General features: G+C 41.9%; 1 protein-coding gene and 1 long non-coding RNA gene across 3 annotated transcripts in view; one reads left to right on the forward strand and one right to left on the reverse strand.

Annotated features, from left to right (window-relative positions):
- The window catches only part of SEMA3A (semaphorin 3A), a 464022-nt gene that overhangs the window by 153686 nt on the left and 295027 nt on the right, over nucleotides 1–15309 (forward strand). The gene's annotated exons all lie outside the window — the stretch shown is intronic.
- The window catches only part of LOC109283163 (uncharacterized), a 37630-nt gene continuing 30763 nt past the window's right edge, over nucleotides 8443–15309 (reverse strand). The window contains exons 2-3 of the long non-coding RNA XR_002090243.2: nucleotides 9207–9295; nucleotides 8443–8499 (exon numbers count right to left, since the gene is read on the reverse strand). This is a non-coding gene — a long non-coding RNA (uncharacterized LOC109283163). The remainder of the gene's footprint in view (nucleotides 8500–9206; nucleotides 9296–15309) is intronic.

The raw sequence follows: 15309 nt of genomic DNA on the forward strand, positions 1-15309 counted from the left end.
ATTTGGTGCTTGACTAGGAAAGCAGACTCTTTCTATCCCGTGCTTGTTGGATACAGAAGACAAAGCTTACTTTTGGGCCAACTAGAGAACATGGAAATAACTCCCACAAGAAACTACAGACTGTCAGAAACCCCATAGTCTTTTGCTGGGTAAGGTTCATTACCTTAACCTGCTTTTCTAATACAACCACAACACAAAACAAAAAATAACTATCCCAAACCCTACCAGAACAAAAAACTACACTGCAGACTTACTTATTTCCTTGTAGAGAAGATGAATCTCACATAGTAGATGTTACTCATGTTGCTTCATGCACTACTGCAAAGGGCTCAGCTGATGATGGTAGTATAAAAACCTATATATAAAGAATATCTACATTATCCTACCCTGTGTGAAATGGTATATAGCTATGATCCAACATCTGTCTTAAAGTTTCTTTTATATTTTATTGAACATTGCACTGAACCTAAAACTAATTGTTTTCCTGATTGTATTTTATGGCATGGTGTGTTCGAAGCACTGACTACTTTTGACTGAATTAAAATTACAAGCGCCCAAACACATGGCTTTTTTTCCTTTTTTTTTTTTTTTTTTAAACAACCACATTTTCCGGGGTTTTCCCCTCTCTCTTTTTAGGGCAATAGTATATTTTCATAAAAGTTTCCACATAAAAATTTAGAGGGTGCTTTAAGATGTCTGAAAGTGAAATGGTTCATTTCTACCTAATTGGCAACGTTTATCGCAGAAATGGAATTCACATTGATAACTGTTTATGGAAAACTTGGGACTACAACAGACAGCTCAGGTTCTCTCTAAATACAGTTTAAAAGGTGTATACAGAAGTCATAGGCATTTCAATAGCTTGTTTGAAAATTAATGCACTCATGAGGGTACATTGATGGCCTTGGCAAAAAATGTATAGAGGGGAATGGAAAGAATTAGTTTTATTTGTATTTAAATAAGGAATTTACTTTATGGAACTGGCACTGTAATTCCCCTTTTTAATATTTCTAGGATGCCAGCAGTATACAACATTGGTAGGACACTAGTTTACTTGTTTTCTCTTAATCCATCTAAAACAAAAAAGTCTGTAATCCAAAGGAAATCAGAAGGAAGAAACCATGCTTCTCGTAAGAAAAACACCCCCCCCCAAAAAAACAAAACAAAAAAACACAACCAAAAAAACAAACAAACAAAAAGATTCTCCACAACTCCTTTGATTACTCATCAGTACTAATTTGCTAGCACTTTGGGGCTTTTTTGCTTTTACTCAGGCAAAGCTCCCAATGAGTATTACCCTTTTAATGAAATTTGTTTTGTAGCTGAATATGCTTTAGGTTATACAGGAAGTCAGGCTGGGTTGCTATAATGGTTCTCTCTAGACTTAAGAATTTCTTGGATATAAGAGTAAGCTGGGTACTGGAACAATAGAGCTAAGCAGACACAGTCAACAAGCTCAAGCCTGAATTGATTCAATTTTCTCAGGTTAGTCAAAATGGCATAGATTGAACCAGTAAGCAAGTGAAAAGACATTCATTTTGATTCCAGAAATAAAGCCACATGCCAGAAGCCCAGGGGTGCTAGAGTACACCTCCCTGCTCAGCTGGATCAGACAGCTTGGGCCAAGCCTAGCCCACCCACCCTGGGAGGGGAAGGGGTCGTGGGGGAGGTGCAAAGCATCCTGGGATATTGGAGGACTGTGAGTTAACTTGAATCTGGAGGGGATCTGGGATAGAAGTTCAATAAACTGATCAGTTAAACCTAAATCAGTTAAGTCTGATATTACATCCATTCAGGTTTATCTTAAACCTGTTTTAGCCATTTTGAAAGGAGTTTATGTGCATTGAACTTCTGTTGCATTATAGATTTGAACTCATTTCCAATCACTTGTATCGGCCTAGTCTTGTTGTTTTCAGGATAGGTGTAGAAAGGTTGCTTCTTAATAACTATAACCAGATGAAAGAAAACTACAACTTCAACTAATTTAAAATGTCACAGGTAAAAAAAAAAAAAAGAAAAAGAAGAGAGAGAGAATTCTGTTTGTCAGAGTCAGAGGAGTCTCAATTATCTTCATAAAGGCTTGAGTAACTTGGTCACATTAATTCATCTGGCTCCTATGTTGCCTTAAAAAGTACAACTACTTACACAGTCCAACAAAAACTTTTTTTGGCTACCATTGTTTTTTAAAGCAACATGTGATTTGAGATCCAAGAATTTCTGAAGGTAACTTTGACATCCTATTCACAAATGTTAGATAATTATATTCAACAGCAGAGTATTTGGCTTCTCACTGTTCAGTACATAAATCTTATCCTAAATTGCTGCTTCATTTTTTTTTTTTTCTCTCTCTCTCTCCCTTTGAACTTTTGCATGGAGGAAAGGAAATTCTTGAAGAGTTCGATAGGAATGTCCTGTTACTAAACATTAATCTTCAAATGCCCATTGTACATGGAAAGTGAGGTGACTGTAATAAAATTGAGACAACTAAGCTAGTAGCAGCTGACCTTTAGGAGCCAAACTTATGATCAGAAGACCCATTTTTTCAAAACCTTGAGGAGTTACGAGTTATCATCTCCCTGAAAAAAATACCTCAGTAAATGAAGTGCTACATATGAAGGCATGTGATAAAAGAGGTGGAATAAATTCCTCTGTGACCCTTAGTTGAGGAGTGTTGACAGAATGGAGGTAGAGAGTGACTTTTGAAAGGAAGGACAAAGGAATTTATCTTTGAGTCTCAATGGAAGCAGCTGCTTCCCTTATCTTCCATCAGTATTAAAATAGTTGCTATTCCTTCCATGTCAACCAAGTGACAACACAACATATAGTGCCGTCTTTGAGACTCTTCAAAGAAAGAGGGCAATGGGTACCGTCAAAATGTTGTATCCACAGTGAGGACATAAATCTTCACTGAGCTTTGTCAACCTGCTTGCTTTCGTCTACAATCTGTTTTCCATATAACATGTTGTCACTACCATATCATTCTTCCCGAGCTTGTCAAGTCTTCAAGTATCTCCCGATTGGTCTAGAGGAGAAGCTGCTTTGTTTTCTGACTCAGCATCACTTGTTGTATTAGTGTGTCAAGCATTTTTCCCCTCTCATTTGCTCCCCATTGCTTCTTTGTTTTATTTAAGATGAGCCAATACGTGTACATCTGATATTGCTAATTAGTGCAAATCAAAGCATGCTGTGTTTTCAGTTCTAATGGGAGACTTCAAATCATTTCTGAAGGGATTAGCATTTTAATTCGGGTAAGATGTATTTTTTTCCCAAAGCTTGGGGCTTTGTCACATGTTCTATTTACTTTCTACATGTACAGTTCTCCTAAGACTATAAATGTTACATTGGGTTACACTAGTTCCTTCCTTAAGTTTTTAGTTAAGTTCATAATAAATACCAAAAGGAAATTACAGGAATTTTCAAATGCGGTATTTCCAGAAACCCTTAAGAAAGATCTCTAGTCCCATTATGGAGGCCCTACTTAGGTAATTCCCATGGGTAAAGTTATAAGCTTTTAAACAGGTAGCATGGTACAGCAGCATATAGTGGAGTTGAACTGCAGATGGGCTATTCACAGAAAAGTAACAATTTCAAAGAGCTCCAGCAGAGCCTAAGGAGGGAAAAAAATCCAGCCTGTTTTTGATGTGTGTTTGACATTTATTGCTTCCTTTAAGTTTCTCTCTTAGAAATACTTTGGTGATTTAGGAGGACTTGACTGCTGGCTTCTGGGGTTAAAAATGGTCTGAGGCAGAAACCGATATTCCCTTGTTACTGTTTGATTCATGAAAGAGTGTAGAGACACCAAAGGGGGAAGAAACATTTCTAACAATGGTTTAATCTCCCTTTTCAGCCATCCAGGCCGCTAGCGTCTGGAATACCTGTGTCCTGAGAAATCCAATATGAAAAGGAAAAAAGAAAAAGAGGATGAGTTAGCTTCATACAGTTCAATCAAAACCCTAAAGCCCAGATCCACAAAGGGATTTAGGTGAGACAATGCTGAGGCCTTGTCAGTTTGCAGTGCTTCATACCCATACCTTCTGCCTCCCAGGAGACTGTCCTAATCGTTAAGTATAAGCAGGTATGCAGGAAGGAACAGGGCAGAAATGGGGTAAATAAAATGACCCTGTAGCCTTATAATGAAGGTTTTCTTTGAGAAGGGAGAATCCTGGATTCTGGTCCGTGGTCCCAAGGCTATATAGCAGGGCTGTCTAATTGGCAGCCTGCAGGCTGCATATGCCCCCCAAAGGGGTTAACCTCCAGCTCTCCAATTCTCAGTTTGGGTTCTGCTCTCCCCATTGCTCTCCTCTTGTTGCTGCCCGAGTCTCAGGGCTCCCCCACTCACTTCCAGGTTCTGCTTCCTGTCTATGGGACTGAAGGAACCCATAGCCATGCTGTCTGTGGGGGGTCCCAAGGACCCCACATGGTGTAAGGACCTCAATGCACCAGTGCAGCACAGTGGGGATCACCTGCCAAGCTGCAACAGGGGTGGGGGCTGCAAAGTAAAGCACAGAGCATTTGCATGGGGGGCACCTACAGTGCAGCATTGCATATGATCTGCCCACCATAGGGCCTAGGGAACATGCAGCCCATGCAGCATGTGGCTAGGGGGCCTGAAGCCCTGGCAACTCCCAAGTTAGACAACTTTGTCTGTTATTCAAAAGACTCAATGTAAGAAGCATAATGGGAACTGGAGCCTAGTATTCCCTTCATCCAATAAAGACCCTCATTGCTTGGCTATAGAGTTATGTTCCTTACTGCTTGCTCTCTTTCTGGCTCTCTGAATCTTGCATCCTTTTGTCACACCATGGCACAGCTTCAAGAGAAGGAGCAATGAATTCCTCTCACACCACACTAGCTTAAAGACTGGTGTTTGGGGTATTATCTTGGAAAATGTGAACGGTAGGTATGTACTTCCTCAGGTGGTCCTAGAACCCAGCCTGAGGGGCTTCATACTTCTTCACTTGGATGCAGTAGCTAACTAGGGTAGGCATAATACCCTAATAATAACACCCCCCCCCCCCCCCGCTTATCGCTTAAGTGGCAAGCATGGCCAGTCAGGGGTTGTACTGGCACTCTCAGGGGGTGCACATGTACCTCCGTGCACCCCCTACACATCGCCACCTTGGGGTACCTAAGGGGCATGCCAGGCTTTGAGCCCTGCCAGGGGCAGGGCCATGAGACAGGCTTAGGCTGAGGAGGCCAGGGAGGGGCTTGATTCTGAGACTAGGGTGACAGAGGCGGTCTGAGGCTGAGAGGGCCAGAGCCGGAGCCCAGAGGAAACAGCAGAGGCAGCCAGGGGCCATCAAGTGGCCAAGACTGCAAAAGCCAGCTCGGAGCCAGTGGATCTAAGCTACCAATCAGTATCCAGAGTAACCTGTAAGCTAAGGCTAAGAAGGTTCAAGTCTATGCAGGAAGGCAAACAGTGACCGAGTGACATCTGTGAGGTGCAGATGTGGCCTCCTGTTGCCCCCATAGCTACAATTGAGACCCCTAAGGCTTAAATAAAGGCCATTTGGGCCACAAGTGGTAATCCCTGGTGCACAGTGCCAGCCAGGCACCAGTAGTTCCACTGGGATGTGAGAGAGATGCATGGAGAACTGTGTAGTTTTGGCTAGTGGGTAGAGGATCCAGTGCTCATGAGAGATCAGTCAGGCTAGGCAAAGCACTGGTGAGTGTACTCTGGGACTCAGGGGCAGTTTCCCAATTCATATCAAAGGAAAATCAAGGCATGGCAAATGAGATAAGCCGGGGAGGTTATATAGAGGATTGGGAGTGCAGGCAGACTTAGTACAGGCTAAGGAGTGCCACAGCCACCCAAGACCCATCCTGCCACATGTGGAAGCAACCCTGGGGGCACCAGAATGGCGACCCTGCCCTCCCCTCCCCAGGAATATTTGCTACAGCAGGGGTAGCCCTGTGCTGCCCTTGTCCAGGCACAGGAGCTGGGCAGTGCAGCACAACACCAAGCAGAATATCTGGAAGTAGAGGGGGGGGAAAGTAAGTGAGTGAGCAAAATGATGCCCCCCCTTCCCTCTGGGGAGCCTTTTCCAGAGTGGACACAGCCCTGCACCCAGTTTGTATGTAGCAGGAAGCGGGTGGCAAGAGGGAGTGAACGGTGCACCAGCGCTGGCTCCGAGGGAGCCCAGCCACGGGGCTGCTGCTGCTGCTGAGCAGAGCTGCTGCTGCTACATACATCAGCAGGAGCAACAGCATAACCCATCCTTCCCCTCACCCATGCCCCACCCTTCAGTGGTCAGCACACCCCTGCGCTCCCTCCTGGCCCAGGCATGCATGAGCTTACTACACCTCTGCGTGGATGTGTTGAAACCACTCCTTTATTGTGCTTGTAAAACTGGCTCTGGCAGCTGTGCTTTGTGCTGAACTCAGTGCTGTGAGTCTGGTTAGACATGTTCTGAACCTATGGACCAATATGGGTCCACCAAAGGATTTAGTTACTAGTGGGCCTAGGGGGGTTAATCTGTGAGTCACAAAAGCCTGAGATATGCACTAAGACTGAGGTTTGTCAAGATGACAGCACTACTTGCAGGCATGTACAGGAGCAAACCTCTTGGAGCCTGAGTTTACTGGGAAAATGCCAGGCACCTGCAGCTTCTCAAGCACCTAGCAGTACCTGTGAATTGCTTGCTTGAACTCACAGCAGGGAATTAAGGCAGTTTTGAAGCATTTCAGCTGAGGGGCTTGGACATCTTTGTAATGTTGAAGTGCTTCAAATCTGAAGTGCTTTGAATTAGGACAGGATTTGAAGCACTGTAGATGCATCATCCAAGTTGCACTTTAGGTGCCTAAATACTATTTTGGATCTGGTCCTAAGTGACAGAGAATGGCATATATATATCCTGCCTGAAGCAGAGCATGGAATTGAATCCAGTGTCCTGGTTTGCACTCTAAATACTGTCCCTTTCAGTCATTAGGAGAGCATCCTTAATATTTTGAATATATTCTTGCGTGTTTCATAAGAAAATTACTTTCTGATGCCTAGTTTAAACATGCGTGTAAGCTTATGCCTGTTCAAAAAAAAAAAAACCATTTCAGCATGTGTTTAAGTCCAAGTGTTTTCCTCAATGGGGGCCTCAGGTTACTGAAGTATCCTTTCCTGGCCTGACTGACTGATATTTCCATGCAGGGAAAGTTTTCATTATAGGGTTTAGAATCCTGTGTATTTATATTTCATAAACAAGTTTATAAATAAAACAAAAAGAGGATTCTAACCATATGTCATCTTCAAGTTTGACTTCAAGGGATATAGTTACAGGAGTTCTTTGAACTTGAGGGCAAACGTACACTTTGCATTCCAGTATATGCTACAATAAATGGCAACCCATCATTGCTATTCTGGACAAAAGCGTGTTGTGGCTTTAGTTCAGCAAAGTACAGTATGTCAAATGTCACATTTTTATGGCAGCAGTAAACGTGGGATTCTCTTGAAACAGATGTTTTAATTTGCTAGGCATTTGCGGAAAAAAAAAAAATCTCTGTCTGCATTTGCAATGGTGTCCAGATCAAGAAAGGAATTTATATTTGAAAAATAGCTTGTTGAGCAGTCTGAAAATGATATAATAGGGACAGGAGATGATTGTGTGAAGAAGCACCATTTCAATTTTTATTGGGGAGATGGTTTACACCTCAGCTATGTCCCACTCCAGTCACTGTGGTCATGGGGGTATAACTGACAGCACAATTGGATCCCAGAGAGACTTTGTTACTTCATGCTAGCCATACCACAAACAAAGTATTGAAATCAGGAGACTACCAAGTTATTTTATTCAGTGGAATTGAGTTTGCAGATCACAGTTGCTGGCCTATGGATTAACTATTACTTTCCAAAACCTCAGTCTTGTGTTTGCTGTTTTCTATACTCCTTGCTTATAGTAATCAATGAGGATTATAGTTGCAAAGCTTGGCGTGGAAGTAGTTTCTTTGATGGTTTTCAAAGACAGGAAAGAATTATATACCTGTCTGGGTTCCCCTTCACTGCAGGTAAAGAATGTTTCAGCTTACAGGAACACTAATTCAAATGAGTAATTGACCTTGGTTGGCAGTGAAATGCTTATTAGAGCTTGCTAAGTCCTGGAAAGGTGGGAAGGGTGTTTCAATGCAGTGTTTCTGATTTGAAAGATCTTTATTTCATGGATCCACATGTGAGCTCAAGTCTGGGAAATAGTGCATCCAAGCAAAGAGGCTGTGTAGGAAAGAACATACTTTGGGTTAAGGTTGAGAGAGAAGATTCCTGATACTTTGCAAATTAATAAAAGCTGGTTTCAAGGCAGGGAGTTTGCTGTTACTGTAGTAGGATAGGCTAGGTAAGTGAATGTCTTTGAAAATAGAATTAACACAAATCTCTAAAATGTCTGTCTTTTTTTTCAAAAGTTATACCTAGCTTTCTTCCTAGTTATACCTTGTGAGCAGGTAGAGTTCCTACCTTTTGATGAATACACGTGTTCCAAATTTTGTTTCCTTTCTCAAGTCTGGTAACTCAAATTGCTGTAATAGAAAATAATACCCTTAGTCCAAGTGTTCTCTCCAAGCATGGTCACTTGTCTACACTAGATTTTTGTATTGGTCCATAGTTTAGGTTTCTGCTTTTGGAGTTATTAGGGGCACACAGTCTAATCCAGTGGTTCCAAAACTCTGACAGATTGTGCACCACCATTTTAAAACAATACAGCCTTAAATGCCACCAGCAAATTTTTGTCATATAAAGTAATAATACATCTGTTAATGCGTACCACTGGCAAGTTGTCTGTGTACCACTGGTGGTACCCATACCACAGATTGGGAACCGCTGGATCAGTGATTCCACAAAAGCATGTCTGCATCTGTATGCAAATTTCAGTCCTCTAATTCTAAAGTGATTCAACACACAGGTCTTAAATCTTCATGCCAGCTCCCAGAATCAATGATCCCATTACACTGCATAAATCAATGTGAAAGAAGTTTTTACTGTGGATCAGGTAGTTATGATCCCCCAATCTAGAGCCCTCCAACCAAGTAAGAAAGAAGGTTAAGTGACTCCTCACAAAATTTTTGAAAAGGAGCTTGCATTCTCTACCATCCTGGGGTAAGCCAGGGGGATGTCTCATACTGAGGAGGGGGACATGCTTGCAGGTTTAACTTATTTCCAATCTTGGAAATGCAAACCAAAGCATCTGTGACCTTGTTCTCCCAAACAATACACATGTCTCTCTAACCTCAGTGGGTTGTAGATCTGTCCTTCAGCAGAAGACTTGGAGGTCAGGATTCCAGCAGTCTTTCAGGTGAACGCCAGTCGCTTCTGTTTCTGAAATACATTTAAAATACAATTCTGAGGACAGCTGTACTTTTTAATACCAGCATAGGACAATATACTCTGGTGGGACTGTTTTTCAAGTCATATGCCATGCTACGCCCATGAAAGGGTTATGTTAGTGCAACAAGAATCAAAGGAGTTGCATCATAAGCTACTACATTTTTGAAGACTGTAGACAGTCACAACTAAATTGCTATTTCAAATCTCACATCCTGGTTAAATCTCCAGGTATTCATTAGCAGAAAACACTAGTTCCTTGGATATATCACGAGTACTGCTTCTGGAATTCTTTCTCTTCTGAACACCAGTCTTTGGGGCAAGTTGAACCATGGTATAACATTACTGATCAGCAGAGTTGCACGCTAAGAATGAATGCATCTTTCTGTGTTTCTACAGTTTTTTATTCAGATTCATGTACAGTGTGAGTAAGCCCTATAAACCAAACCCTACTATAGGTCTTATAGTTCTCATGTTTGTATGGCCCACATTTAAATCCCTTGCAGTACTGCTTGGGAATAACAACTATGACTTCTTCATCCTCTTCTAATGTGCTTTTTATTGTCAGTAAACCAACGCAGGGTATAATGCATCAATTCTGCTGAGGGTACAAGAACAACAACAACAAAAAGAAAGAACAAGAAAACCCTTATATCTAGGAAACTCCTTATTTCCATGTTGCTTAAAAAAAACAAAACCTCAAAATATTCATTTGTGATCCCCTCAAAGTCATGAGTATCTTTGACAAGTCCATTTTTACACACACACTTGGCTACATATCCACCAGGGATTTGTGAGAAACAGTATGTAAAAAATGTCTTCATTTCTATCCAACCTTAAATTCCTTACACAGTCATCAAATCAAAAGATTAACGTGTTTAGATTATGATATAGCAAATAAACTTGTGGTTCCTTTGGGGTTTTTTGCAGTGTGTAGCGTGTTGCAGAACTCCCATTATGAAAAACATATTCTCTTTTCCTGTTGGCTCGTTGTCGTTTCATGTGTTTGAAGTTAAGGCTTTTCAAGGGACCCCTTTACTCTCGCACACCGTACAGCTAGAATAGGTGATGCACTCCACCAGCAGTACATATTCACAGTAAATCACCTGGTATCTAGGCAACTGGGACCGCAGCCCTGTAATTCTGTAATCTGTGCAAGGATTTTAAAACTGTTTTGAACAAGTAGCTCTCCAGTCTCATACCTACCATTCGACTTGTAACAATGGCAGTATATGCGCATTAGGTACATCTTGTTTCAGTGTAAACCAAGTCCATTAAGACTCTATATTGTGGCTTAAATGACTTATTTTTAAATCTGCTTATTACGAAAAGGTGCAGTCTACCTTTTGACGTGCTACACAGTGGTGTGAGAGGAGGTACAGATGGTGTAAGCAAGGGTAGAAAGGTTGTTGAAAGGTTCTTTAGAACTGCTAGAAGCCATCAGGAAACAGGTAATTGGAATAGGAAAACTCTGGTTCCAAAGGGCTGAAAATGAAGCACCCAAATGCTAACATTAATCTAAGATCTCTTGACTTAGTGTGAATGAGTACAGGTTACTAATGGGAAATAATTGGTACCAGCTGAGGCTCAAACCCCAAGTTCTTTAGGCAAACAAGTTAATAAAATGTTGGCTTCAGTGTTCAGAATGCTTTGCTTTTAAAGCTTGCCCACAAAATGCCATTTCCTTACCCTGACTTTGAACCTTTATCATGCATTGGGTGATCTCCTCCCAACTTGCAGGGGAAGTCAGCCTTCACATGTGCATTCCCGGGAGAGGAACGAGAGGGAGGGAGAGGTTGCACATTATCAATCACAGAACACAAACAGTTTGGAGGAGTCATCAGTCTCTTTCTCTCTCTTGAAAGTAAAGAGGCTTAGAGCACCAAAGGAGTTTATTATTATTACTGGACTAAGATCATCAAAGTCGTTTTGCTTTGTCTTGAACAGTAGTCAGAGGGGTTAAAGTTAGGTTAAATTGCCTAAACAAAATGGAAGCAATTACGCAGCAGAGTAACGCAGGGCTGTTTGCTTTACCCCTGCTGACAAAAGAATATAATAAAAAAGGATCTTTGGAATTTTGCAGTCATGAAATACATTTGTCCCTTTGATTAAGTTCACTCTGAACCTTATTTAGGTACATCTTGTTGGGAGTGCTGCCATCTCAAACAAAATCAGTCTCTTAAGTGATCGCTGTGCTCGACACGGGGTCCATTCAGTATCTGACCCGTGCTCTGTCATTGCCACTTTGCAAGCCGCTTCTCCAGGTAATTCCTGAACTACGCTGGAGATATGTTCAGCATTTTCTGCTTAGTGATTTAACAGAAAAAGGCTACCAGAAATGTAAAACTGACCCATTCCAAAGTTAAGATAGCATGATGGGAAATTGTTCCTGCATGCCATAAAATATCATACAACAGGCAAATTGTTAAATTTGGCCTTCCAGTGACCCAAATCATGTGAAGAGAGAGTATCTGTCCTTTTTTAGGTCTAATTTTTTTTATTCCCTGAAAGTGGAAGGTAGTAGCATAAACAGTTTTCACTTACAGTGTGAACACTGCTGTATTATGGATCTAAATGGAGTCTTTATTGAATTCCCTCCAGGGTCTTTGCTATTAACCAGAAAAACACATCAAAGAGTCCTTAAAAATGTGGTATGTCTAAAGAAAGAATAGAAAGTAAGTTCTTTTAATTCTATAAACAGGAGCTGACATGGTGTTTATTGAAACTTGTCCTTCTGAAAAAAAGGACGGGGCTTCTATAGATAATCCATCACATTCAGTTTTATCGTTAGGTATGTTTCCCGCAAATCGGCTCTAGCGTATCCTGAAAGTGTGTTATTGAAGCCATTTTTGTCTAGTTCTGTGAATCCTCGGAGAGCTTACGGTGAAATATCTGTGTGACCCTCAGTCACAACCCCAAACAAAAGGTGAATCTTTCAAAGAATTCCCTTTGAAACGGTGTTTGTCTTGCTCAAGCTTGTTACAAACTGCAAAGGCAAAAACCACGGGGAATGAATGGGAAAGGAGCATTGTGCTTTTTACAATTTGTAAAAGAAGGTCTGATTATGTAGAATATCTGTTGTTGGAGAACTTCTCACACCCCCTTTTTTGACGCTGGAAATTCCCTGATGACTAAGCCAAAATGTCCAAATGCAAAGAAGGTTTAATGGAGTCACACTGGCATAGCATTAGAATAGTACTTGTTGAATCAAACTCATTTTGATGCATGGTAAAGACTGTACAATTCATCAGTATCTCACTTCAGATAACTGACGTCAGCATAAGCATCAAGAGACAGATTTTAATCAACTATACTATGGTTTCATATTTGCATAGCCTTATTGTTTTCAAAGGAATTAGTCCTCATTTTAGAGCACAAGCCTGAATATGGCACATAAGCGGACTTGGCCAGCTCGGAGAAGCCAAATTGTGGGGCAATATGTGGACAAAGAGGTCTGCTTATCTTGAATGGTGCTAATTGAATAAAAAGTATTCTGGTGTGGGAAAGCAGGCACTACACTTCTGCACTTGGCTCCATGAAGTGTATGTGAGATGTGAATAAGCATCAAAAGTCATCAGAAGGAAATATCTAACTTATTCAACCAGAATATATTTCCCCTTATGATTTGGGCCTATTAAAATCTAAACAATTAATATTCCAATACAATTAGGCAATGCAACAAAAGGGTTGCATGCAACCTGAGTAATGGGATGGATTCCTTAATAAATTGGACTTTCAAGATGTGGGATGTGGGGATGACCTGTATGCATCCTCTTCACAAATGGCAGGCAGCTAGACCAGCAGAAAGGCAAAAGGAAAGTGGTAAAACAGGTTTCAGCCACCACTTTTCCAACAACCAGAGCAGGAGGATTAGAGAATGTTAATAATGCAGCCTCATAACTATCCTTTCCTTCTAGCAGTTTTTCCAAGGAAATGTGGCCCTTTTGCACAACTGTCCAATGATGTCTCCAATATTTACATTCTAGTCATCAGTTCTAGCTGGGGAAAACCCAGTACTATGTAGCCGGAATAGGTAGGAGTAGATGGTTTTTAGCTGCTTTCGACTCCTTCCCCCCCTCTCCCCCCAATTCTAGACTGTTTGGGTACCAATATAGCCCTGTAATATAAATTAGACAAGTCTGAGGGATTATTGTAATTTAGGCTGGATGACAAGGGCTCCTAGAAGCTAATACAGTACTTGTTATGCAGTGCTTTATGACTGCCCTTGTCCTTTGTACTAGCTGGAATGAAGAGTATGGCTTTCAAACAGCTCCTCTGATCCTATCACTGGTGGGTGCTTTACATAGTGGTTATTCACTGGTGGCTTTTCTTTCCACCCTAATGAGAGTTTTGCAGAGATGGGACAATGCAAAACTATCTTAATGCAGAGGCAATCTGGTTCTTGGTTTATATTGCTATGGCAGGCAACACCTGGTGGTTTAATCACACATTATCTTCCAAATGCTTGGGGTTTCTTTCTTCTTGCATAACAGCAATTGGTCATTTTTGGCAATGTTAATTCCAAGGGTTAACCTGATTACCCAACCCTTGCTGCCACTACTGTCCAACCGGTGCTCTTCTCCAAAATGAGGCCATCCCAGACAGGAGAAGCAGTGTCCAGTGGCCAGAAATCCATTTCCTGCCTGTTCCCCCAGGGCAAATAGCATGGGCATCCACAAGTAAGTGGAGAGAGGAGGGACTGGGGGTGGTCCATGGGGATGTGGGGTGCTGGGTGTAGTCTAGAATAACCACACATTAATGTAACATGAGTGGGGTAATACGGATCACGTAACTTTGAGCCACCTAAAGTGTGCTTAAAATTAGTTTCAAGTGTTAGTGTGTGGACAAACTGGAGGTTAAGAGCTCCAGCAAAAATTAAGATGTCATGAAGCGCTAAATGGCTGTGCTGTTCCCGTTCTGATCTAGGTCAAAACTTGGGATAATCAGAACCACCTAAAATAAGACATCTGTTTACAGCTTTAGATCACACTCAGATGCAATGTGACTGATATTTCTGCTGCTAAGAAACCAAACTTATGTGTTCCCCGCCATGTACTACAGCTTGACAAATCTTCAGCATGAGAACTAGTGTCAGAAGAAGGGACAACTGTGTCTTCCCTTTTGCATAAAAGTCATCTATGGAAATTCAGTTAACAAGGAGATAAGAAAAAGACTATGTTTGAGCCCTGATTTTTTTTTTTCTCCTGACTTAGGCTAGGGGTGCAAACAGAAGTGCAGCTCACTACTGTAACCCTTGGCACTTCACACAAGGCGCCATGAGTTACAGCTATCCCCAAGACTCAACAGACTTTCACTGTTGGATCCTGGGGTTGGGAGATGAGCTGCAGTTTAAAACAGCTGAGTCTTTCAGGTGCTCTCCCCTAGAAATGCCCTCCTCCTCCCAGCCCCGGTGCTATTTTCAGAATGGGAGGAGGGAAGGGAGTGGAGGAAGCTCATTCTGGGGGTTACCCAGAGGGTGCTGGAGGGTGAGGTGGGTGTATTGGAGCTCTCCTGAGGTGGGGGGCCTTTAATCCACCCATCCTATCCTCCAACCAGCCAGCTGGAGAATCCCAAGAATGAGCTCTCTCCAATCCCTTCCCCTCCTCCCATTCCAAAGAAAGCATGGGGAACAGGACTCGGCTGCCTCAACCGAGCCAAGCTCCTAGCCAGGCTGATGAAGGTGTCCCGCTTCAGAGCACCTTCATCTAAATTCTCATATAATACATGGCTCAGATAGTTGCGCAATCAGGCATTTTTAAAGAGCTCTGCAGCAGTGTACTTCTATCAGTGCATGTCTGCAGAGTGCTTTCAGTGACTGATCATGCAACTGTTACATCTGTCAGTGCCCTAGCTTACAATGATGGAAAAGGAAGGACTTCAGATCTCTGCACAATGATCTGCTTGGAGTTCTGTCCCACCCCCTGAATAATCAGAGAAGACTGATGGTATGTCTAAGGCACTGTTTAGAATGGCTAGCTTTGGTAATGACTACTGTATTTTAAATACTC

Source organism: Alligator mississippiensis, chromosome 4, assembly GCF_030867095.1.
Source record: "Alligator mississippiensis isolate rAllMis1 chromosome 4, rAllMis1, whole genome shotgun sequence".
NCBI lineage: Eukaryota > Metazoa > Chordata > Crocodylia > Alligatoridae > Alligator > Alligator mississippiensis.